Source organism: Podarcis pityusensis (assembly GCF_964106645.2).
Source record: "Podarcis pityusensis genome assembly, chromosome: 10".
In the NCBI taxonomy this organism is placed as follows: domain Eukaryota; kingdom Metazoa; phylum Chordata; class Lepidosauria; order Squamata; family Lacertidae; genus Podarcis; species Podarcis pityusensis.
In genome coordinates, this window is record NC_138035.1 from 46,795,039 (window position 1) to 46,819,811 (window position 24,773).

At 41.4% G+C, this 24,773-nt stretch overlaps 1 protein-coding gene and 1 long non-coding RNA gene across 17 annotated transcripts in view; one reads left to right on the forward strand and one right to left on the reverse strand.

The window, feature by feature from the left end:
• The window catches only part of LOC308486083, a 41,577-nt gene extending 41,017 nt beyond the window's left edge, over nt 1-560 (reverse strand). For both annotated transcript variants that reach the window (XR_013990930.1, XR_013990931.1), the window contains exon 1: nt 266-560. This is a non-coding gene — a long non-coding RNA (uncharacterized lncRNA). The remainder of the gene's footprint in view (nt 1-265) is intronic.
• The window catches only part of GRIP1 (glutamate receptor interacting protein 1), a 332,684-nt gene that overhangs the window by 136,492 nt on the left and 171,419 nt on the right, over nt 1-24,773 (forward strand). The gene's annotated exons all lie outside the window — the stretch shown is intronic.

Consider the following 24,773-nt stretch of genomic DNA (forward strand, 5'->3'; position numbering starts at 1 on the left):
TCTGTTCCATGGCTTCCTTGAATGCTTGGCACACAGTGCTTCCCCGAACTGTAATGATATTTATTGTTTGCCTGATGGAAATGTGTGTGTGCATAGAAGTGCATGGCTGGAATGCAGCCTAATGTACAAAAGTGGGAATCACATCTGTTGTGTGTGTGTATATCTCCACTGTATATATTTTCCTGTCTTGTCAAATTCAGTTACTAAAAACATGTATATCAATTAAACTACACAGATCTGATTGAGTGTCCATTATTGCACTCACTGTTTGATGGACTTCTCTGCAAACGCAAGGTGCAGTCGGCTTCCATCCGCAGTCAGTGGATCAGAACGTGAACTTCCACACTTAGATCCTCCAACTAGGCTCTGCCCCACAGCCCTGGGAATGGAGGGCAGCTCGTGAGGGGCTGCAACAGCTAGCCACCCAGAGAAGGGTAAGCGGCTATTATTGCACTCACAAAGGTTATTCTGGCCGATGACATAACCATAACGTCATGCAATGATGTTACTCCCAGTCCTTTGGTATGTACCAAAACTGGATTATGCGTCATGCAGGAACATTTAGCAGGGCTCAGTGGATTCAGCTGATGTTATCTAGAAGTCCCTGGAAGCAATGACAGAACATGAGAGTCTGCCCAAAGGAAGTTCAGAGGAAGCAATAGGAAAGAGCTACAGGAGTGGCCATACCCTGGGAAAGCTGGAAGTGTCTTACCAATGCAAGAGGAATACGGAGAGAGGGAGGGGAGCATGAAAGAGCAAAGGAGAATAGAGAGCCAAAAGAAAAAGAGATGGGAGCTGAGAAGGCCAGCTGTTGCTCGCAGAACTGGAGATGTTGCACCAAAGCAGAGACTAGCTGGGCCAGAGCTAAAAGCAGAGGGGAGAGATAAGGAGAGGGCAAGAAAGAGCGTGGCTGGACAGACACCACAGCAAGAATGCTGGCCCAGCCTATACACCAGGGGTGGTGAACCTTCTTCAGTCTGAAAGCCACATTTCCTTCTCGGCAACTTTATGGGGACTTCATGGGCCAGACGGAGAGCTGTATTTGGCTCCCAGGAATGAGGCTCTTCACCCCTGCTACACGCACACTGTGGTGCTTATTTCTGAGTAGACCTACATAGGATTATGCTTAAAATTATGGTTCTGAAATCAGATGTGTGTTGTCAGGAAGCTGTGTCTGTGTTCACCTAAAATACTTCTACTTTCACAGATGAAGACTACACCTGGTTATAATTTGCATGTTTTTATTTACATGTTCATGCCTGTGTACATCCAGCTGCTTGACTATTCAAGCACACTGAGCGCAATTCATTTCAATTAAAATCAGTTGAATGTTTATCATCAACTTCAACATGGATTGTATCCATTGTGTTTAAAGTTACCCACTCTTTGCTGTTGAGAAGCATCATAAAATGCTGTTGAATTAATCATTGCCCAATATCAAAATGCCTTTGGGTATATTTATATAATTAAATTGAAGTAGTGAATAATTAACAAAAATAAACAGAATTATAACAAACATTAAGCACACAATAGCCCAACTGACTAAATTGTTTTAAGACTGTATTACTAGAACCATAGTAATATATCTGGAGGACATGGGGGATTTTCTAGGAGTGTGCCTTATATTTGAAAAATGAACACTTTTTAATTAAATTTACTATGTTGGTTTTGAACTGCCTCTTCTATGTACTTCTATGCACACTAAAATGCCATTTCATTAGGTCTGATGAACCAGCTGTAAATAATGCACTACAGTTGTATAAAAAAATGGGGAAACAGCAGAGTAAATTATCTGTCTTATATTTACTCATTCCGTACAGTAGGCTATGGATTGGAGCAGAATTCGGTGGGTTATATTTGGTTGCCTGACACTTCCTTCTAATTAACTTCATGTTGGCTGTGTTATTATGAAATGTAACACGAGAGGGAATGGAAATAAACACTGTTTTACAGAATTTCATGTCATGCAGTTCATACCTAAGCAAAATAATTCTGTTTTACAAATGTAACCTTATTTCAGAAGTCACATGCTGTGGAGGAATGTCAAAGCCTGCAGTGTATTAGAGCTGGATGTTGTGTTTAATAAACAGAATCTGTTGCAATAAAAAGAATTCCTTTGTAAGCACCTGAAGTGTAAAATCATAATAAATGACAACAAAAATTCTAAAATGCTAATAATAATAATAATAATAATAATAATAAAGTATTTTTAAAATGAATACTCATTAAGTCAAAAATCCAGGAGCAAGTTCATCCCAATCTCCAAGCTACCCTAGGGGTTCCATTGTGCTTACTTAGGGTTCAGTTTCCCTTGAATGATGGTCCATGGAGGCTGTGGTGTCTTTAGGATATATGGATTGAGATACACATACCGGTATATGCAACCTGCGTACAATGTAGATGGAAGCGCTCGCAGCATTAACACTCCAACAGATTTTGCCTCCCTATTGGATTTCTATGGGGTCCCTGCAAAGCCATTGTCTTCCCAGCTCTCTGTATCAGCATATGAGATTCACACATACACTAGGTCCCCTGACCTATTGCTCTCATTCCTAGGATGTGAACAGCAGAGTGAGTGAGGTAGGGAGAGGGCCCATCCCTCCTCCTCCTCCTCCTCCTCCTCCTCCTCCTTCTTCCTCCTCCTCCTCCTCCTCCTTGAAGCATCGACCAGTTGTCTCTATGGCAACACATCTGTTCTTCAGCGCCTTCTTTATACATGCAGATAGGATGCTTAACGGACTTGGCCAGGGCCATTATCTTGACAAAGATTCTGGTTTGGCCAGTTCAATAGGTTCCCTCTTGTACAGGCTTTCATTCTGGCTTTCCCTCTTGTACAGGCTTTCATACGGGGACCATCCAAACCAACCCTTCAATCCTATTGCACTATATATGATGATATTCACCTGCATTTTTCTACCTAGAAAGGCTTTCCTTGAGCTTTCCATTTCTGTGGTAATTCTCTAGCTAGCATGCCAGGGGAAACTTCAGTATTGCAAGAATCTGTATTCTAATGTATCAGATCGGATCACCTCCTTATTCTCAGACCTTTGGGACGACTTTACATATTCCTTTATAAATGTAGATTCTGCATTTCACCAGGACTGATTGATATCCGTCCACAGGATGTGAACCATCACTAAAATCAACAGAGCAGCATTAAAAACAAAAAACCACAACACCCAGCCTTAACAGCATAAAATTCCACTAGTGAGCCCATTCCCTTCTCCCACCAATATATTATGTCTCCTGACACCTCTCAACCTCCAGTCCTCCTGCTGATGCAATGTGGAAACTTATAGCAGGGGAGTGTTTTTGGAGCAGCATGTATCCTGCAAAAATATTGTGAATTAGTCCTAATTTGTCTTTGATTTATCGAGCCAAGATAGTTAAACATTATGTTCATCTCAGAGTTTTCTTTTATTAATTAAAATGACTAATGAAATTGAAGTAAAAGGGAATGGCTAGTACCCAGTTTGGGGGCCTGACCCAATCCACCTAAAAACCTATAAACTTGGCAGCAGTAGCAAAACAAATGTTTTTAAAGTACCTACTACACACACTCCAAATGTGTACAGTTTGTGTGAGGTGTCAAGTTGGTGCCTAGAATTTTTGTATATGGGGGCAGGGTGGGGATTCCTTACAGCATTATGACAATCCGGGAATATGTGGTATTTTAATGCAACTCTGAAGGACATCCTAGGAAATCCATTTTCACATGATGAATTACAATGAGCAACTCCCCCAAATGACATCGACTGCAAAATGAAACGCAGGTATACACGAACTGCTCAGGATTGTAATATCAACAATTCAATATCCTTTTTAGAAAGCTAGGGAAATTACATTAATTATGTAATGGGCAATTGAAATGAATAATATATTTGTTTAAAAGAAATGGGAGTGAGTATGAAATCAGACAATCATATTAAAAAGAATAATGCTAATAGGAACGGCAGACTTTTAGCACTGAGAAGTAGAATACAGTTCTTATAAAAAAAATTAATTAAAAAAGTTTAAAGTCAATTACAGTGGTTCCTTGGTTCTCAAACGCCTTGGTACTCAAACAACTTGGAACCCAAACACTGCAAACCCAGAAGAAAGTGTTCTGGTTTGCGAACTTTTTTGAGTGTTACGCTTCCGATTTGAGTGTTACGCTGAAGTCTGTCTGTTTTTGCTATTTATTTTGTGTTTTTGTTTTTGCGGCTCTTTTGTTTTTGTGACTGTGTGGGACCCAGTTCAGCTACTGATTGATTGATTGTGTGACTGCAGTACATTGTTTATGGCTTTCATTTTATGGATCAATGGTCTCATTAGATAGTAAAATTCATATTAAATTGCTGTTTTGGGGTTGTTTTGAAAAAGTCTGGAATGGATTAATCCATTTTGCATTACTTTCTATGGGAAAGCTCGTCTTGGTTTTGGAACGCTTTGGTTTTGGAACAGACTTCTAGAACGGATTAAGTTTGATAACCAAGGTACCACTGTATATAAACTTACACATCCACCAACTGTTAAATTTTGAGCCATACAAGAAATAAAACAAAAATACAGTTAAAAACCATACAGCATCTAATACAGCATACTACAATTGTTCCACTGGGCCCATCACCTCCTGGCAAATAGAAGGGGAAGAAATGGAGGCAGTGAGAGATTTTACTTTATTGGGCTCCATGATCATTGCAGATGGTGACAGCAGCCACGAAATTAAAAGACGCCTGCTTCTTGGGAGAAAAGCAATGACAAACCTAGACAGCATCTTAAAAAGCAGAGACATCACCTTGCCAACAAAGGTCCGTATAGTTAAAGCTATGGTTTTCCCAGTAGGGATGTATGGAAGTGAGAGCTGGACCATAAAGAAGGCTGATCGCCGAAGAATTGATGCTTTTGAATGATGGTGCTGGAGGAGACTCTTAAGAGTCCCATGGACTGCAAGAAGATCAAACCTATCCATTCTTAAGGAAATCAGCCCTGAGTGGTCACTGGAAGGACAGATCCTGAAGCTGAGGCTCCAATACTTTGGCCACCTCATGAGAAGAGAAGACTACCTGGAAAAGACCCTGATGTTGGAAAGATGGAGGGCACAAGGAGAAGGGGACGACAGAGGACGAGATGGCTGGATAGTGTCTTCGAAGCTACCAGCATGAGTTGACTAAACTGCGGGAGGCAGTGGAAGACAGGAGTGCCTGGTGTGCTCTGGTTCATGGGGTCACGAAGAGTCGGACACGACTAAACAACAACAACAACAACAGACACAATTGTTCCAACAGGCAGAAAAATAATTATGCAGTCCCCCAAGACCCTCAGTAATTTTCAAGTGGTCTGTGACAGTGGGTGGGGATGTTGAGGAACCACTCACTGAGTTTTAGGATCAACATGAATGGAGCATCACAATTCAGTTAGCTTAACTGTCTATTATAAAAGTGAAAGCAGCATACTATGTTTTCAAACAGAGTATGTTACTTAACAGCAGGTAGGAGTAGGGGCTGTTCCAGTCTGTTCCTTTTCTATGAATGCTTGCTTTTTCAATGCACTATTGCTATAATAACCTGAGAAGCCTCTTGCTCCTTTAATTTTGGTTCTGCATTGGGAACTGGCTGGTTGCAGTTATGTTTGGCCGTAATTTTCAAATTCTCTCAACAACATATTTTCCAGCTGCTGTGATCATAGAGCTTTATGGCACAACTGTGTAAAAATTGTCTGGGTTGCATGCAGAAAATGCATACCTGGAGAGAGTTCACATTAAGAGAACAGTAGACTGGATAAACTGGCCCAGTATATAAGTGAAATGTATAATGTATACTGTATTTTTTTTTTTTTAAGCAATAATGTCAGGGCTGAGTCAGATATGAGTCAATATGCTTTATTTGAGCATTAATATTACCATGTATACATTGTATTGGCATAGTTACAGTTGTATGTCTGTTGGCCCAATATACAATGTTGATAACCTGTGTGTTGTTTTAATAGAATTATTATTAGATTTTAAGAAGCTTGAATTGCTTCTGTTTACTAGAATGAATATTATTATTTTTTATAAGAGAGGATATCTATGTATTTAGTTTTTAGGAATGCGGAGGAATAAAAAGAGTGAGGTAGTATGCTAAACAATACCTTTTGAGTTTCTGCAGCTTGGATCAGTTAAGAAATTGGGTTTATTGCGACAGCTAACTGGCTTGCATATGGGGGACATCTGAGCTGATATAATCACATACCTCTGCAGCTATCCAGGCAGCAAAAGTAGAAGAGTTTCTTTTTATCTTCAGTTCATTGTTGGATTTTAATGCCTTCCAGAAACAGCCTGTTAGTAGGAAAGTGTTTCTGTTCTCAAGGATCATAACAAACCATAATTGACCATTATTTTTTAGTGTTTTCAGGAAGTGAGGCACAAGGTACTATTCTATAGCAACAACAAGTGCTGATTGGAATGAAGACTAGGTCATTGCCCTACTGCCATGACAACCTTGCTTACCTGCTGTATAAACCAAATAAAGTTGTGGCCTGTTTCAACCCACTAATGTGTGCTGGTTGTGCTCGTTCGCACTGCACTCACAAGCCGCATCCTGAAACTGCCACACCTATTATATTGGAGATAAACAGGAAGCAGAAGCCTTATGTAAAGTCAGACTATTGATCCATCGAGGTCAGACTGGCTTCATCTCTCCTGAGTTTCAGGCAATAGTCTTTTCCCAGCTGTAACTGGACATACTAGGGATTAAACTTGGAACATCTTGCATGCTAACCATGTGCTCTTGCACTGAACTGCAGCCCTTCCCAAAGGACTGTACAAAATGCATGTACAATGTCCCAGTTCCAATCTCCAGTTAAATTAATTTAGTAGGAGGATTGAAATATGTTTCTGTCTGAAATGGCCTCTGTTTATCAGAGTTGACAGTATTATTGATTGATTTATTGGATTTATATTCTGTCCTTCCTCCCAAAAGAGCCCAGGGCAACATGGATGGCAGTAGACTAGGCTAGATGAACCAACTAGAAAACAACTTCCAGTGTTCTGTTTTTTTCGGTAAATATAAGTGTCTTGTCCAGACTGAATAGTGATTGATGGGATAGGAATAGGACATACCCTTCTAAATAACTCCCATAGAAGTTTCTAATATCACATGCCATGTGGTAAACTGCTTATAAAACTGAAGGAAAATTCAAAATCTCTTGTGGCATTTTCAGCAGGCTTTCCAGTTTAGAATGTGCTGCTCTGAATTTATTCGTGTTTATATGCTGCTATCCACCTGCATTTTCTTGAATTTGTTTTAACAGTTAATAATGCTGGGGTCTTGTAGGCCATTTTTAATTATGCCACAGCAAAGTTAAACATCATCACCATCTTTTCTGTCTCAGGGTACTTAATTTTTTTAACATCTTTATTCTTTTAATATGCTGGGTTGCTGAATAGAAGGGCCAAACCGGTGGGGGAGACATGCAGGGGCCAGGCTATTGGTCCATGCAGTGCTTCTGATAATTGGCTCAAATGTACCTGGATGTGGGCTCCCTACCTAACTCACCTCACGCAGGGTTAGAAGAGACTATTAGGAAGTCATAGCCATCAAATAGGTGATGGAGCAAATTTATTTTCTTTTGTGCCAGCAGGCACCATTGGGTCCAGACAAGAAAAGGGATTTATACTAAATAACAGGAAGAACTTTCTGACCATATAAGCTGTTTGACTATAGAACAGACTACCTTGTAAGGCCGTGAGCTCTCTTTTGTTAGAGGTTGACCACTCTTCAAGGATCCTCTATTTCACTTACTTCATTGGCTGGGAGGTTGGACATTTGATGTCAAGCTATATGATTCTATGTGTTCAATTCCCGGCCGTTTCAGTGGCTGACTGGGCAGGGGGTTTGTATGGAACGGAGTCCCTTACATTACTTAAAAAACAACAACAAACAAGTGAACAGGAATGTAAAAGGTGAGTAAGGCCATGTTCACCCCTTCCCCTGTTGGGTCTCAGACTCCTGCTTCCTGACCACCTGTCCTGTAGACCACCTGCTACTAGAAGTTGCTGCTGTCAGTGAGCGTCTATGGCTGATATTTTGTTGTATGTGGTAGCCATTCCCTGTGGCAGCTTGACAAAAGAGTCCTTTCCTCTCTGGAAAACATTCCTTCAGAAGGGCCGCAGGTCCTCTCTGAAGATGTCCTGCCAGGGGAGCTATGCAGGTGCTGTGTGTGTTTTCTCTTTCCTTCCCTTTGTGTACATTGTGCTCATAGAACAGTAATTGTAAGTAGCAAGAGGGGATTTGTGTCCTTCAAATCAAATCAAATATCTTTAATACGGTCAATGACCAGGAAGCAATTTATAAAATATGACATTAAGAGTAGTATTGTGCTACAAGTAACAGTAAAAATATGGCTAATTCACAGAATTGGTGCTTATATTTATGACCAGGTTTCGAGTTTTAAGTTTTTAAAATTCAGTTCAGGAGTCGCTACTGTTTATTATCGTTCCTTCGATGTTTACAGTTTGAACTCCTTTGTAGACATCATTGCTCGTCTTATTCTTGTTGCAATGTAACAGTACTTTGCCACGGACCTGTTAATTTCGGGCTCTTTGTCAGCTAAGAGGTGTCTGATATAGGTGTCGTCTGTACTACGAGGTATTTTCCTCAGAATCGGTTCGATCAGCTCTTTTCTTGAGTCTCGATATAATGGGCAGTATAAGATGACATGCCCAATGGTTTCGATTTCATTGCTGTTACAGGGGCATAATCTTTGTTCGATCGGTATTTTATTGTATCTTCCCTCTAGAAGAGCTGAAGGGAGAGCGTTAAAGCGGGCCCTGGAAAATGCCCATCGGTGTTTAGCGTTGTCTAGAACTTTGAGATAGTTTGCTAGATGTGGCCTTTGGGAATTGTATAGAAGCTTCCTGACCACCTGTCCTGTAGACCACCTGCTACTAGATGTTGCTGCTGTCAGTGAGCGTCTATGGCTGATATTTTGTTGTATGTGGTAGCCATTCCCTGTGGCAGCTTGACGAAAGAGTCCTTTCCTCTCTGGAAAACATTCCTTCAGAAGGGCCGCAGGTCCTCTCTGAAGATGTCCTGCCAGGGGAGCTATGCAGGTGCTGTGTGTGTTTTCTCTTTCCTTCCCTTTGTGTACATTGTGCTCATAGAACAGTGATTGTGAGTAGCAAGAGGGGATTTGTGTCCCTTTCTGTAGTGATGATGCCAGGGGACTGGTACCTGTGGGGCTACGGCTGGCTGTGCCATTAGCAGAATGTCTCCTATCAACAGGAGCCCATTTTCTCTCTCTCTGCTTGTGAGAATAGTCCCCTCATTACGGAATATTGCAGAGTTCCCAGGGATGCTGTGACAGTATCTGCTGTTTTTACAGTGTGTTTCCCACCTTTCCTCTTATCTTCCTCCCCCAACCTCCCAGACTGAGCACCCATTCTGCTGGCATAGCTAGCATATCTTCTCCACACACACCCTCCTCAAGTAATGTGAGTGTAGGATTGTTCTACACATGTACATTCATGAAGTTCCATCAGTAAGTGTCAACGTCTATTCTGACATCATTATGCTATTTCGATATATTAAACTTTTTGTGTCTGTATGTGAATTAGGAACCTTCCCACTATTTCTGCTTAAAGGTGCTTAGTTTGTTTTTCTCATGCAGACCCTCCAAGTGTCCCTATTTTCCAGGGACATCCCTGATTTAGAGAAGCCGTCCCGGTTTCTGATTTAATCTGGGAATGTCTCACTTTTCCTTAGGATGTCCCTATTTTCATTGGAGAAATGTTGGAGGGTATGAAGTTATCCGATCCCCCAAGCCATCTGAAGGCAATTCTATATAGGGAAGTTTTTTAAATGTTTACTATTTTATTATGTTTTTATATATGTTGGAAGCTGCCCAGAGTGGTAACCCAGTAAGATGTTTAGGGCATAAATAGTAAAATTATCATTATTGAATGGGATGTTCCTATTTCCATTGGAGAAATATTGGAGGGTATGTAATAATGCACTAGCTCAATTCCAGGGTTTTAATTTATAGACACTTATCTTAATACCTTAAGAAATCATGGCACATTTTAAAATTTAATTTTGCACTGTATCTGTAATAGTCAGGCATACTGTAGAAATTTTACTTATTTTTATTTTATTTTATTTATTTATTTTATTTATTTGCTGCAGATACTGTTTATTCCTATATGTGTGCATCCACTTTGGTTTTCCCTTGGGAAAGAAAATCCGGATACAAAATATGAAATGAAATGAATGACAGGTATACATATTTTCTTTAGTTTTGTCAGGTACCTGATTTAATAGCTCCTTTTTGTCTCCTATCAAACACACATCAAATTATTTGGGGATGCATTTTTTAAGGTATCCACCTACATTTATGTATAAAACATTTATGAAACATTTTTTAAAAAAATACATTTAATATTATTTCCTAGCCCCAGCATATAGTATATGCAGTATAGACGGCCAACTGAACTCATTCAATATTTAATCTTCAGTGTTATAAGGCAAGGAATAATGTAAGCACGTCATGATGGATGATAAAGCAAGCGAGAACTGTAAGGTGACATATCAGAGCTCCGGTGAAAAACAATTAGTGGGAGAATCAGGCACAGCGCTGTGGTTTCCCAATGATAAATGCCTAGTGGGATAATTTGATGTTCCTGAAGAATGTGGGAGAGAAGACAGACATATCATGAATTAAGTGGTGTGTCTCGGTTGAAAGCCGTCTTGCCATGTTTAGTTTACACTGGCTTATTTGTCACCTGACTTGAGCTCTGAAAAGAACAGGAATTGGCTCTTCATTATTCTGGTTGGCTGGTCCTCTATGATGTCACAAAGAACCATTCTCCCATCTCTATAACAATTTCACGCTTAAAAAACACACCAACCCTTTCCTGAAAAATTAAGGTGATGAATGAGCAAATAAATGCATAAATATTCATGTAGTGCTTTTAAAAATTCATGATGGTGGACTGCCTGCCTGAATCATGGCGGACAAGGCAAGGCTGATGCCTGATGCAGTGTTTGTTCCACTGGCATGCACATTTGTCATTTCCATTATGAAGCTGAGCCCATTCCCATGGCAGCTGTGAACTCTTCCCCCCCATTACATTGGTCTTTCATCTTGAGTTGATACCATGTGACAATTTGGGTGTGCACTGTCCTGGCTTCCACCCTTGGACAAAAGATTCAGACTTTTGGCTCAGGAAATGCAAGAAGTCTTGCTAAAGAATTCAGTGTGTGACTTCCACATTAGCAGGTTACAAAGCTCAGAAGATACATTGGCAGAAACTAAAATACATAGCTAGGCATCAACAAAGACATTGTCTGAACACCTGATATGTCCATTCTACTTTTAAAGGGGCAGGGCCTGTCACAGGGGAAGCTGTTCATGCCTGTGCTGATGGTGGTACATCCTGGGCCATGGATCTTGAACCCAACCCTCTGACATGGCCAGCTCTGCTAATTGGCTGTCAGGCTCCCTGGCTACAGTGGGAATCTCCCACTCCATTTCTGGGATGTCCAATGGCTCTGGAACAGGTACTGTCCCAGCTGTCCTCACCTCCTAACTCACCTCACCTCCTAAGACTTCCTAGTCCTTCCCTTAGGACTTCTGCCTATCTAGCTCTGTGGGATCCACAACACATTGCGAAATGGCCTCATAGTATTCCCAAGTTCAGATTTGTCAGTGCAAATGAAATTCTACAAATGCAGAGGCACATTCATAATTTACAGTAGGGATGCTGCTAGGTACTTAAAAGACTCAAGAAACAGGCGCATGACACCAAATAATCCATGTGTTAATTTATACATATACGCACAAAATTGGGCCTCTGAGCAAATTGAGGTGGCTGGGTCTCATCAGCACTGTGCTTAACAGCACGTCCAGCACCCCTATAAGCAAATTAAGAAAAAGAAAAAGAAAGTGTTTTGGAAAAAATGGGGAGAAGGGACAGGAGAACTGGAGCCTAATGCAAGAGATCAGCTGATTCCCCCCCTGACTACCCCATAATAACATACCCCAGAGTCAGAGCATTCAACCAGATCTGCATGTATTTTAAGTACAGGTTGTAAGGGCTATTCCTTATAATATACTTTCTACACTCTGGTTTCACACCAGTCAAGTGTCAAGTAAAAAAGGTAAAGGTGAAGGGACCCCTGACCATCAGCTCCAGTCGTGGCCGACTCTGGGGTTGCGGCACTCATCTCGCTTTATTGGCCGAGGGAGCCGGCGTACAGCTTCTGGGTCATGTGGCCAGCATGACTAAGCCGCTTCTGGCGAACCAGAGCAGCGCACGGAAACACCATTTACCTTCCCGCCGGAGTGGTACCTATTTATCTACTTGCACTTTGACGTGCTTTCGAACTGCTAGGTTGGCAGGAGCAGGGATCGAGCAACGGGAGCTCACCCCGTCGCAGGGATTCGAACCTCCAACCTTCTGATCGGCAAGTCCTAGGCTCTGTGGTTTAACCCACAGCGCCACCCACGTCCCTCAAGTGTCAAGTACATGCATTGAAATCTCTTTTTCTTTGCAAAATGCGTTCAAGTGGGAGCGCAATCCCTTCCTCCTTTCAGGAGTCGCATTATTTACTCCTGTGTATTTTATCAAGAAAGGTAGCAATTTAAATACTTGTGTCTTCAACTTGGAAGATTCATGTCTATTTTCTATTCTGGCATATGCATCCAAATATAAGGAAAAGGAGTCAGAATCAGAAAAACATATACTGTATATTTCCGTGTATAACGCGACCCCATGTATAAGACAACCCCTGTTTTTGGGAGCCCTCAACAGTTGCTGAGCTTCTTTTGTAAGATTGCTGAGCTGTTGAGCAGCTTTTCGGCGATCCCCCACTCTCTGGCTGATGGAACTGGTGCTGTAATACACTGCATACTGGCACTCACCAAATACTCTTCCTACTCTGATATTTCCCTGCTACCACTGCAGCACCAGCCTTCGCTTACTTAGCATATTAACCCGTGTATAAGACGACCCTCAATTTATCACCAAAAAAAATTCAGAAAAAGAGGTCGCCTTATACATGGAAAAATACGGTATATAGCAGAAAAATGGGGATGGGTGGGAGCAAGCATTTTAACACTTCAAGAACAGAAACAAAGGTAGGAAATTAACAAAATGTGATTGAAAAACGTAACATATTGGTCAGGAAATAATGCTAAAGAGATGTTAGCTAGATAGAAAAAAAGTGAAAAGGAATAGGGCATGGGAATGCCAGAAGTAAGAGAAGACAACTATGAGTGCTAGAGAGAATGGGAAAGACATGATAAATCACCTTTGAAATGCAATCTAAGCAGGCATGCTGCACGCAGTAGAGGGCAGTGACTTAACAGCCTTGCAAATGAAAGCTAAAAAAAATATATTGCTCTATGTGCCCTATATTTTAAAAGCAGTGCACATTATGGCCATAATCCTGAAAAGTAAATAATGCATGAATAAGAAAGAATCCTCCATCCAGATTTTTCTGGGGTTTTCATTTAAATAAACCTCATTTAAATAAACCTCATGACTGAACCACATTAAAAAATCTAATGATCATAAAACAGATTGGTTTGGGGAGGTTCCTGATCAGTCCACTCAGATACCTGCTGCAGATAAACATGGGGATCATAGCTAGTATGAGAGCCAGTGTGGTGTAGTGGTTAAGAGTGGTAGTCTCGTAATCTGGGGAACTGGGTTCGCGTCTCCCCTCCTCCACATGCAGCTGCTGGGTGACCTTGGGCCAGTCACACTTCTTTGAAGTCTCTCAGCCCCACTCACCTCACAGAGTGTTTGTTGTGGGGGAGGAAGGGAAAGGAGAATGTTAGCTGCTTTGAGACTCCTGAAGGGGAGTGAAAGGCGGGATATCAAATCCAAACTCTTCTTCTTCTTCTTCTAGTATGGGCGATCAGCTGGATGGGGTGCTATTAAATGCAGAATGCCTCTCAGTCTTCCCCTTCCAAACTGCCATATTTGTGAGGGATGTGCCATTGACTCTGTCGGTGTGAATAGACACGTCCACCCGCTGTAGAAGTCCACATTTGTAAGCACAGTCTTCTCACTTGGGATGAGAAACGTGTAAATGACTGGTCATAGCCCACTCTTTCAAAATGGGGTCAGAAGTGGCATGTCAGGTGTTGGGGCAATGTCTTAGCCACAGTGAAACCTCGGTTGTTGAACGTAATCCGTTCCGCAAGCCCGTTCAGCTTCCGAAATGTTTGACAACCAAGGCGCGGCTTCCAATTGGTTGCAGGAGCTTCCTGCACTCAAGCATAGGACGTTCAGCTTCCGAAAAACATTCAAAACCCAGATCGTTTACTTCCTGGTTTTCGTCATACGGGAGCTGAAACGTTCCAAAACAAAGGCATTCAGGATCCGAGGTTTGACTGAATTTCTTAGTTGTGCGTTTTAGAGCTCTGTTACACTGGGCTAATGTTTAGAACTTGTGCTGACTTCTTGAATAAAGCTTTTGGGTTTTCTCAAGTTAAAGCCAGACATACAGGTTTGAAGTTCAATTAGAGGAGAAACCTGTGTCCCTCCCCATACTTGGTGTCATTGTGGTAATCTCTAAGCCTCAAAATACATTCTTCAATTGGGTTTAAGCATCTAGCACACACATTAATTTATTTGTGCTCTATCAGATTTCCAGAGGACAGATTAAAGGACACTGGATCAGTTATTTCACCATTTACATGGATCCTAAAAACCGCCAAAATCTCATTGTGTGAAGAGATTAAGCAGAGTGTGAGTAGTCAGGAAAAAAGGGTGGGGGAAAAGAAATCAAACCCAAAATTATAATCTTTCAGAGCTGAGTTATAATGGGCATATAAAATCAAAATGCTGACACAACTTGCACTGTGATAATGAGATACTATAGTAATGGGAGATTTAAAGAAGATGTTTTATTATGCCAAATATTACAGTGCCCTAGCATATGCAGTCATCACTCCATGGTGTTTAAGAGTCATAGATTGTTGTAGATGTTTTATACTCTGCTGAATCTCACTGTTTGCTAAATTCCCTTCCCACCGATTCCATATACTCTCTCCTTCTAGGCCTGAGAGAAATGAAGCAGCCCTGCAGCTTTATATTTCATTTCCTACAGCTTACTTTATAATAGTAGAGAGAGTACTCTAGCTTCTAGTCTTAATTGCTCTTGAGATAATATGGAGGTCGACATCTAATCATTCTCTGTGTCGTTTCAGAAGTACTGCCCTGTCTAAATTGCTGAGCTATGTGTTAAAATGTCTTTTGGAAGGTATGTCTCTTGGAAGGTTTCCCACAAATAGAAGGCTTTATTTAACGAAGAAATATGCATATTCTGTTTTTGTTTTTAACTGCCTCACCTTGTCCCTGGTACCTAATCCAAATATCCCATCCCTTAGAATGCAACCCAGTATATGACCACATAGTTTTGTGTTTTGTTTTTACTATTAATTTCTTTAAACATAGTGTTGTGAGTTTGTGGGTGCTAGGACACTTCTAAATTCCTGGAACCATTATGTGTTAGAATTTACTCAAGGTTTGGGGTTTTAAAACTGGGTGCAAGACCTGTGTGTATTAAGTTGTACACTTGTAATCCCCCTGAAATCAGCAAGTGTCAACAGCTAATTAAGCCAGGCTAAGATTTCTTCATGAGGGGATAGCCTGGGGGATGAGTCATTAAGAAAAAACAAATGACCAAGGGACTCTGTCTCAGATGGCAAATGGGGCTCCTCCCTCAGCCAATAAAGCAATGTGAGCTAGAAGCTTAGGGAGGAAGTAGGATTTATGTGACTGGAAGAAGCACAGTAGCAGGCAGAGCACAATGGCTGACGTCTGCTTGTATCAAAGGCTGTGGCTGTAGGAGAAGCAAGACCCTCAATGGCCTAGGTTGTATAGGTTGTAAATGCACCATATATCATAAAGACCACCACAGTCTCCGCTGTGCCTCATTTCCAAAAGGAAACATGGACCGTAGGTGAGCTGTCTGGGATCAGGGATTGGGCCAGGGATGTGATTGGGCCAGGGATGTGATCAATCCCTCTTCATTGTGTGCCTCCTCCTAGAGAGGTCTGGAAGGTGGCAACACGGGAACAGGCCTTCTCTGCAGTGGCTCCCTGTCTGTGGAATGTTCTCCCTAGGGAAGTTCACCTGGCGCCTTCAGTATACACCTTTAGGTGCCAGGCAAAAAATGTTCCTTTTTAACCAGGCCTTTGGATGATTTGGTTGACATCCTATGCCCTTTTAAAATGTGGGGTTTTTGGGGGGCAGGGTTATTTTGATTATGTATTTGTGGTTTTATATTTTAATTTTATTCTTTGAACTGCCCTGAGACCTCCAGGTATAGGGCTGTATATAAATTATATTAATATTATTATTAAATTAATTTTGGCTTTGCTCCCCACTCCCTCACAACAAGGCAGTGTGTAGCCCACAGGTTCCATGTTGAAGTACTTTTGCGGCCCACTTGGAATGAAACGTTGGACCATCCCAGTCTAGATCTTGCCTCTTTCAGCTCCTCAAAGAGTGTTGAGCTAGTATACCATTGCGCCAGTCTGCATATAGTGAGCCAGTATGTAAATAGTGGGCCAGTGGAGGTAATCATAGGATGGTTCCATACATTACGTTAAGTTTATGCCTATCAAGTAGGGCTTTCCCTGCTAGCCAGAACTCACCTCTGGCACCTCTCAGGTGGGTGCAGTTGCTGTTATAAGAAAAGAAGGGAGGTGTTCATGGTGAGTTCCGGCACCTCTTTTTCTAGAAAAACAGCACTGCCATCAAGCCCTGCTTAGTCTTAATAGCCTATGTTTGTGATCTGATAATTACTGAGTTCTTCTGCTCCTTCTGAAAAATATTTAAAACATTGCATTATTTATTCCACCACAGACTTCACCACTGATTTTATCTCTACATTGTTATTTCCTAGTATTTCACATTACTCTGCTACCAATTTTCCTTTGCTGTCCTCTGTGTGAGGACAGCTCTGGCCTTTGCTATACTCGTTATATTCTCAACGAACCGTTTCTTCCACAAATGCATTTAAACTTTTAGCACTGCTGTTTCTATGTTTGGCAGAGTCATTCTCTTTAAATTTCCAGATCTACTTTGCTGCTAGTAGTCTCTGTGGCTTTAACGTTGTTCAACTGTCTGATTATATAAACTGTCTGATACAGTCATGCCTTGGGTTATGAACACTGCGGGTAGCACGTTTTCGGGTTGCGGACCGCGCTGAACCCAGAAGTACTGAAATGAGTTATTTCCAGGTTTCAGCGCTCGCGCATGCGCAGAAATACAAAATGACATTACACGCATGCACAGAAGTGCCGGATTGCATCACGCGCGTGCGCAGACATGGCGCTGTGGGCTGCGGACGCTGTGGGTTGCGAACGTGCCTCCCACACGGATTACATTCGCAACCTGAGGTTTGACTGTATATAAAGAAGGGGAGGTAGCCAACAATTCTTGCTTTTGATCTTGAGTTGGTCACACAGAGTGTACATCAGCAATTAACTTCTGGTACCACTATTAGCCTACTCTTCATACTTTCTGCCAGGTATTTTCTTCCAGGTTTGTAGGCACCAGCAACTTGGTTTAGTTTGGATTTTCACAAATTATGCATAAATCCGTTTATGTATCTCCCACATCAGCAGCTATGTAAGGTAACACCATGAAAACGACAACCTGCAGACTCATTTTTCATTCTCATATATAGTTAACATGCTCTATATCCTTTTAAAGCTATTTCCAAACGACAGTTTTTCTAAATGGCATTTTACATGTGAGCAAAACAACCAGACGTGTGACGTGCAAGATCACTCAGAATTTCTATAAAATAGAATTTTAAATCTCTTACACTTTTTATGTTATATTAACAATATTGCTACACATGTAGTTGTGTACATGAAATAACAGGAGATTTTTAGAAAGTATGAAGCAGCATATACCCACAGTTACATTCTGTCAACTTTGAACCAGTTTAGCTGCCATGAATTTGTATCATGAGCAGTGAAAATTCTGATGTCCAAGCCTCTTTCACAATTAGGCATTTCCAGGATTTCTTGCAGTCAAGCCATGACAGTTAAGCCAGATTTTTACTGGTGGGGTGAAGGCCCTCTGGATAGTATTGTGTTATCAATAATAAACAGTGATATGAATGATTGCACAAGGTGAGCAGTGTGCAAAGCTATAAATATATCCAGTGATATACTACAACAGGTCACATAAACACCAAAACCGGGAAATATTATCTGTCTAAATACATTTTTGCTTCCATTTTTCATCAGGAATCAGTGGGTCTTTAGGAAGAATACTCTTCCTGCAGTTTTAATTCTGCCCGCACAGTTTCTGGTTGCATTCCAAACATTACCTACGCTGTGTTAGAAATAACTGTAGATCATTATAAAGTGGCAGACAGAATGACAGAATACTGATGAATTGCAGCAACAGGCAATAGGATCTGTTCAACAGGAAGGATTCTTCTCATAAGCATATGTCCAAACAGCGTTAGTAAAATAGAATAAAGCAATGCCAGCTACAGTATCAGACGGCCCACTCCTTCCCCTTCTCCTAAAATCTCTGAAGAGAGACCTTCCTTTTCCCCCCTGGCTCACTAGTTGTTGTTTTTTGCCTTTTAACACCTGTGACCAACAGGGAGGGGTAGGGAGGAAACCTCTTTTAACCCGTGTGTCGCCCTTGTAATATTGCAAATCCTTTTCAGATGCTTAAATATGTTTTTGTGCAATGAGCATGTGCTTTCAGTAATATGTGCATCAAAACTAGGATGTGTGGGCAGAGCCTTTTGAAGTCTGTGGAAAAACCTAACATGGGTTACATTCCGTTTTCAGGTCTAATCTAATCTGAACCTAATCTTAATCTAACCGCACCACCACACACACAAATTTCTGGCATTGAAAACTCTTGGCTGCTTAGGAAAAACAGTGGAAAGGAGGATAATTCATGCAGGAGTAGCTGAGAGCTTCTCCAGGACCAATCCCACTATTAAGGCAAAAGCAGGAATCTGAGGCAGTAGATACAGCTCTTGCATTTTTTGTGCGTTGTGCCAAATAATGATGTCAGCCGTGTCCCACAGGAGTGTGTGTGTGTTTGTGTGTGTGTGTGTGTGTGTGTGTGTGTGTGTGTGTGTGTGTGTACTCTGTAGGGGAAACTTGTTTAGTGCTACTTTTCTGGTAGTCCATAGATGTCAGTTCATTTTAGAGTCTAGATGAAAACAAGAAAAAAATATGGGAAGAAGAACCAGACAACTGTTTGCAAATGGGGACTCATGACCTTTTCATCTAAGTTACTTGCGACCAAGGACACAATGGAAAATGGCAGGCATTTTGCTCTTAAGGGAGTGTGCATCTAAACAGAGTGCATAAAGCAATTACTTCAGAAATGTTTTTAAAAGCTGGATCTCTAAAAAATTAATAAACGGGGTCTTTTTAAAAACCACTTCAGTTATAGCGCATCTCTTTAAAAAATAATGAGGTTTAACATGAAATTTAAATGTGATGCATGTATGTTGCAACCTAGAATTATCTCTTTAAGTCTTAGATGTGAAGGACACTCAGCACTGTCACCAGCTACAACAAGGGACACTGGGGTGTTGTACTCTCTTCCCTTCTACCAGGACACGGGTGGCGCTGTGGTCTAAACCACCGAGCCTCTTGGCCTTGCCGATCAGAAGGTCGGCAGTTTGAATTCCCGTGACGGGGTGAGCTCCTGCTGCTGTGTCCCAGCTTCTGCCAATCTAGCAGTTCGAAAGCAAGCCAGTGCAAGTAGATACATAGGTACTGCTGAGGTAAACGGTGTTTCTGTGCGTTCGGGTTTCTGTCACGGTATTCTGTTGTGCCAGAAACGGTTTAGTCATCCTGGCCACATAACCCAGAAAGCTGTCTGTAGACAAACGCTGGCTCCCTTGGCCTGAAAGCGAGATGAGCGCCACAACCCCATACAGTGGTACCTCGAGTTACAAACGCCTCATGTTACAAACGCTTCAGGTTACAAACTCCGCTAACCCGGAAGAGTTACCTCGAGTTGAGAACTTTGCCCCAGGATGAGAATGGAAATCGTGTGCCCCATCAGTGAAAGCACGCCTCTAGTTAAGAACAGTTTCAGGTTAAGAATGGACCTCTGGAACAAATTAAGTTCGTAACTAGAGGTACCACTGTAGTTGCCTTTGACTTAGCTGTCCAGGGGTCCTTTACCTTTACCTTACCAGGAAGCACAAAATGGCAAGGGGAAGATCAAACAGACACCAAGTAATTGTACCACAGAACAGGAAACTGCAGGAAGTTTGTTTTTCCTTTACTGGCTGTAAACTGAGGGAGGAAGATATTAAAAGCATTAGAGCCCTGCTGGATCGGGAATCTTTACTGTGGTAGGGAAACTAAAATACTCCTTTGGGCCAAAGGCCCATCTAGTCTCATATCTTGTTTTCTCAGTGGCCAACCTATAGGAAGCCTCTGAAAGCAGGACCCAAGTGCAAGAACATTCTCCTCACCTGTGATTCCCAGCAACTGGTAAACAGCCTCTGATAGTGGAAGAGGTTATTCTGGGTATTGTCTCCAGCCAGGGGACTGTGGATAACAGAAAGGCTGCATCAGGTTTAGGCCCCCCCCTCCCCCAAATCAAAACCAGCAGAGGAAGATCAGCATAGTCTGAACTGGATGTAAATGCTCAACAACTTTGTTGTCTGACATGGGCAAAACGATATTGTTCGTCCACCTATTTTTCATGTCTTTTATAAGTAGTTTTGGATTTCTCACGTGTGTTGTTAATTTTTGCAGTGTTTAAAGAATTTGAAATTAAGGAGCTATGTAATTTTTACACAGGTTGGTTTAAATAACCAAGAAGCAAATACAGCTTTGAGATTTAGAAATATGTCATAGTTAATCATTCTGTTAACAACTTTTTTAGTTTCGTCCATAATATCTGTGAACAAATCTGCAGCTGACAGATTGCATTTCAAACAGTTATGTTTCTTATTCCTATTTAGTTTAGGAGTTAAGTGACTTCAGAAGTATCCCATTTTCATTTAGGCACAATGCCTTTTACCTGATGTGAGTTGATGTTTTGCCTGACACGTGACATAACAATATAACTACCTGTAATCCTAGGCCTTCTATCAAAAAGACTGAGGTAGACTGCTTTTTCACATACAAAAAAAGAAATTTGGCTCCTTCTAGTCCACAGTTCTCTTCCTCAGTGACCACTCAATTTAAAGCTAAATCTTAAATGGTTTTAAATTAGTTGTCTTGATTTAAATCAATACATGCTGTCTCTAAAGCTTTGCTGAAGCATTTTTACCCTTTAATTTCTGAAGTGGGATTGATGTAAAAGGGATGACCAAAAAAAAAAAAAAAAAGTTGGGACTGCAATGCATTCTTCATAGTGCAAAGCCCCAGCCATGCAGATTCAAGTCATCCAGAAGCTAAATAAGAGTTTCATGCTGTGTTTAATTGGTCAGAAACATGAGCTGCAGGGTTCTGGAACTTAGTGAACAGGACTGCAGTTTTCAGTGGAATTTCAATATTAGACTTGCACCTTCTGTTTTCAGGAAAGCCTCCATCCAGTTTTAGAGAAAACAGTTGACAATTTTGGAGCCAGATCACACTGCTGCCATGCTTGGCTGAGTCCCCCTGTTAATAAGTGCAGACCCTACTATATAGCAGTAGCTACCAGTGATTTTTTAAAATTATTGTTAAGTTTGTTAGAAATTTTTCATTCCCCCATTGCCAACATTTCCCCCTCATTATCCCACTGCCCATCAAATCAGACATTTGAAGTCTTTTATGCCGTAAATAAGCCAAACCAAAATAAGTAAACATTAATGCATTAGCAATCACGATACCTATTAGAATAACAGTACAGTGGTACCACGGGTTAAGTACTTAATTCGTTCCGGAGGTCCATACTTAACCTGGAACTGTTCTTAACCTGAAGCACCACTTTAGCTAATGGGGCCTCCTGCTGCCGCCGCGCCACTGGAACACAATTTCTGTTCTCATCCTGAAGCAAAGTTCTTAACCTGAAGCACTATTTCTGGGTTAGTGGAGTCTGTAACCTGAAGCGTATGTAACCTGAAGCATATGTAACCCGAGGTACCACTGTACTAGTAATACTGATGTCAAAAAACAGGGAGGAAAACCGGGGGGGGGGGGCAAATAGTGCCTTGCTTAAAATCCTAGATGCTACTTAGCAAACAGTATTGTGCAAACAACCATTTGTTTTTGCCACTTTTCCCAGCATCCCAAGTACACCTGGCACTCTCCATCTCTCTGCAGAGAGCATATGTCCCTGCTGACCTTAAGGGCTGTGAAGTTTCTTCCGAGTCCCTTCTCTGAATAGCCCCTTCTAGCATCAGCACTATGCCCCCTTTGGCCTTTTCCTCAAGCCTTACTCTCCACCCGTGCTTTCTCCAGATTCTTTTGTCTGAGGCTGCCTATGCACATTTGTAGCACAGAAATGTCATTTTTTCTGAATCTGGGATTCTTTGAGCTTGTTCTCATGTCCTACATTCAGTCTAGATCGGTTCTTGATATTGCCATCCACAAGAGTGGGTGTGGTTTCTTTACAAGTATTAAAAAACCTTTTCTTTGATTGGGTTATTCACACCTTTTTTGTCCCCGCTCATGCCCCAGGTGAATGAAGAAGGATCGTGGTGTGCACTCATTCACAACTTCGTTATAACCCTGCCATTGCCTGGACCACCCACATCTGTTTTTAAGTAGCATACTTTTTGTGAGTGGTGTTAATGCCAGCCAAACAGTCTTCCACTCTCACACAGGAAGTGGACTTCAAACTGTTCAGTTTCCTGAGGAAGTAATCATGTCATGCCACCACAGCAGCTCAGCCAATCAGGGTTTTCACAAGCACAATAATAATAATAATAATAATACTTTTATTGTCGTTGTACAACCTGTGTACAATGAAATTAAATGAGCCTCCCACCCACCCAAACACTCACTCTCATTCCACTCTGTGTGCTTATCGAACAACACACCACCTCACAAGTCAATTGTGCTATGTTATTTTCCGTTCAACAGCCTAACAGCCCACGGATAGAAGCTATTTGTTAGCCTGTTGGTATGGCTGATTATACTTCTATATCTCCTGCCCAAGGGTAGAAGATTAAAGAGATGATGGCCAGGGTGTAAGTCATCCCTGAGAATTTTTCTCGCTCTCCTAATGCAATGATCCCTTGCGATGTCATCTAGCGGACTCAAGGGACAGCCCATGATATCATGTGCTTTATTCACCACCCTCTGTAGAGACTTCCTGTCTGTGGCTGGAATACAGTAGATGTTCTGCTGACTGCAAAAACTTCCCCTTAGTTCCACGGAAGAAATTATGCAGGCTTCTGAGAACAGCCCATAGTCATTCCAGCTTAGAGCTGATAAGCAGCTGAGCTTTAAAGTTCTACATCGAAATGAGAAACACATTCTGTTTCTCATACAAATGTTTTCAAACAGGTATCTTCTCCCCAAAAGGCTTAATTCAATCAAAACATGGAGTGTATGACCTGTCCTCAGGTTACAAATGAAAAAGACAATACGTGTAAGTAGAAAAATAAAAGGTAGAGGTGAGAGATCAATCGGACAAAATTAAAACAAATTGATGTGTTGTCATCAGGAATTTATATTTAATTGGAGCCAAGCTGATCTTCTGTTGCTGATGTTCTTACTTGGATAGAAGGGTGCAACTTAACTCATTGGCCTTTGTTCATCTAGCTGGTGGTGGAAACCAGAATGTTCCTGTACTCCTGCTGTCTCAGCATACCTAGCACAGCACAATGTTATTCCCCCCCACCAGGAAGGGGTAAAACAAACCCCTTGCAGCTACTTGTCCTGTGGCTAGTTGCTGGAGCCCAGCTGGTCTTCCCCTGATCTAGTATTCTTCTGGGTAGGATGAGTGCAGGCCCACAATGTCCCTTGTTCGTCTGCCCTTAACAAACACAAAGCAGATTGTTTATCATGTCTAGAGGTAGAGGTATGTTGTTTCTTTATAATCAAATTGTTTGCTGAAGTCATATGGTGAAAGGCTGTTAAAAACTTTGTGGGAAAACATATTATGTACTGAAGTTCTCACCCTGGGCCAGCAGGGGGATACTGTAGATAGTTTTCACTCAGGTCCACATATGCAAATAAGGGACTGAAAGTGACATTCAGTGATTGGATAGTTACAGAAAGTGGTTACTGTTGCGTTCTTGTGGAGCTCTATATAAGCAGGCTGGCTGAACCCTTCAGTTCAGTTCTGTTCTGGCCTGCGAATAAACAAGAGCTGTTTGAAGAATCGCTGTGTCGTCTGATATGTTCACCCACAACTTAACACATATGTTTGTTCTTTTATTTGTGTGTGTGTGTGTGTGTGTGTGAGTCAAAATGTTAAAATAAGAAATAATAGGATGTAGTCATGAGGATCTAGGTTGGAATTTCAGATGCATTTCTAAACAGTGCTTATTTCATTCTGAATTTAGAAATTCACTGCAAATATTGTTTTGAATTCCAGAAAGTGGGACTTTGTTGATACACTTTGAACCTTAAGGTGTGTTGGCATTTGGAGTTTAAATTCTCAGCAGAAGTTGAACTTTATACTGAATCTCTGTTGGAGGAGCACACTACACTGGATATAATCACACTAGAAAACAGGAAAGCTACATTTATTATAGGAAATACATGCTTGATAGGAAGGATCCTAGTTCTTTCTAACTAAAGTGAAGATACCTTGAGCCATGCTTGCTCTTGTATTTCAGCAGGAGAGACACAAAAGATGTCTCGTATCCCAAGGTAAACATGAAGAAGGAAGTAGAAAATGA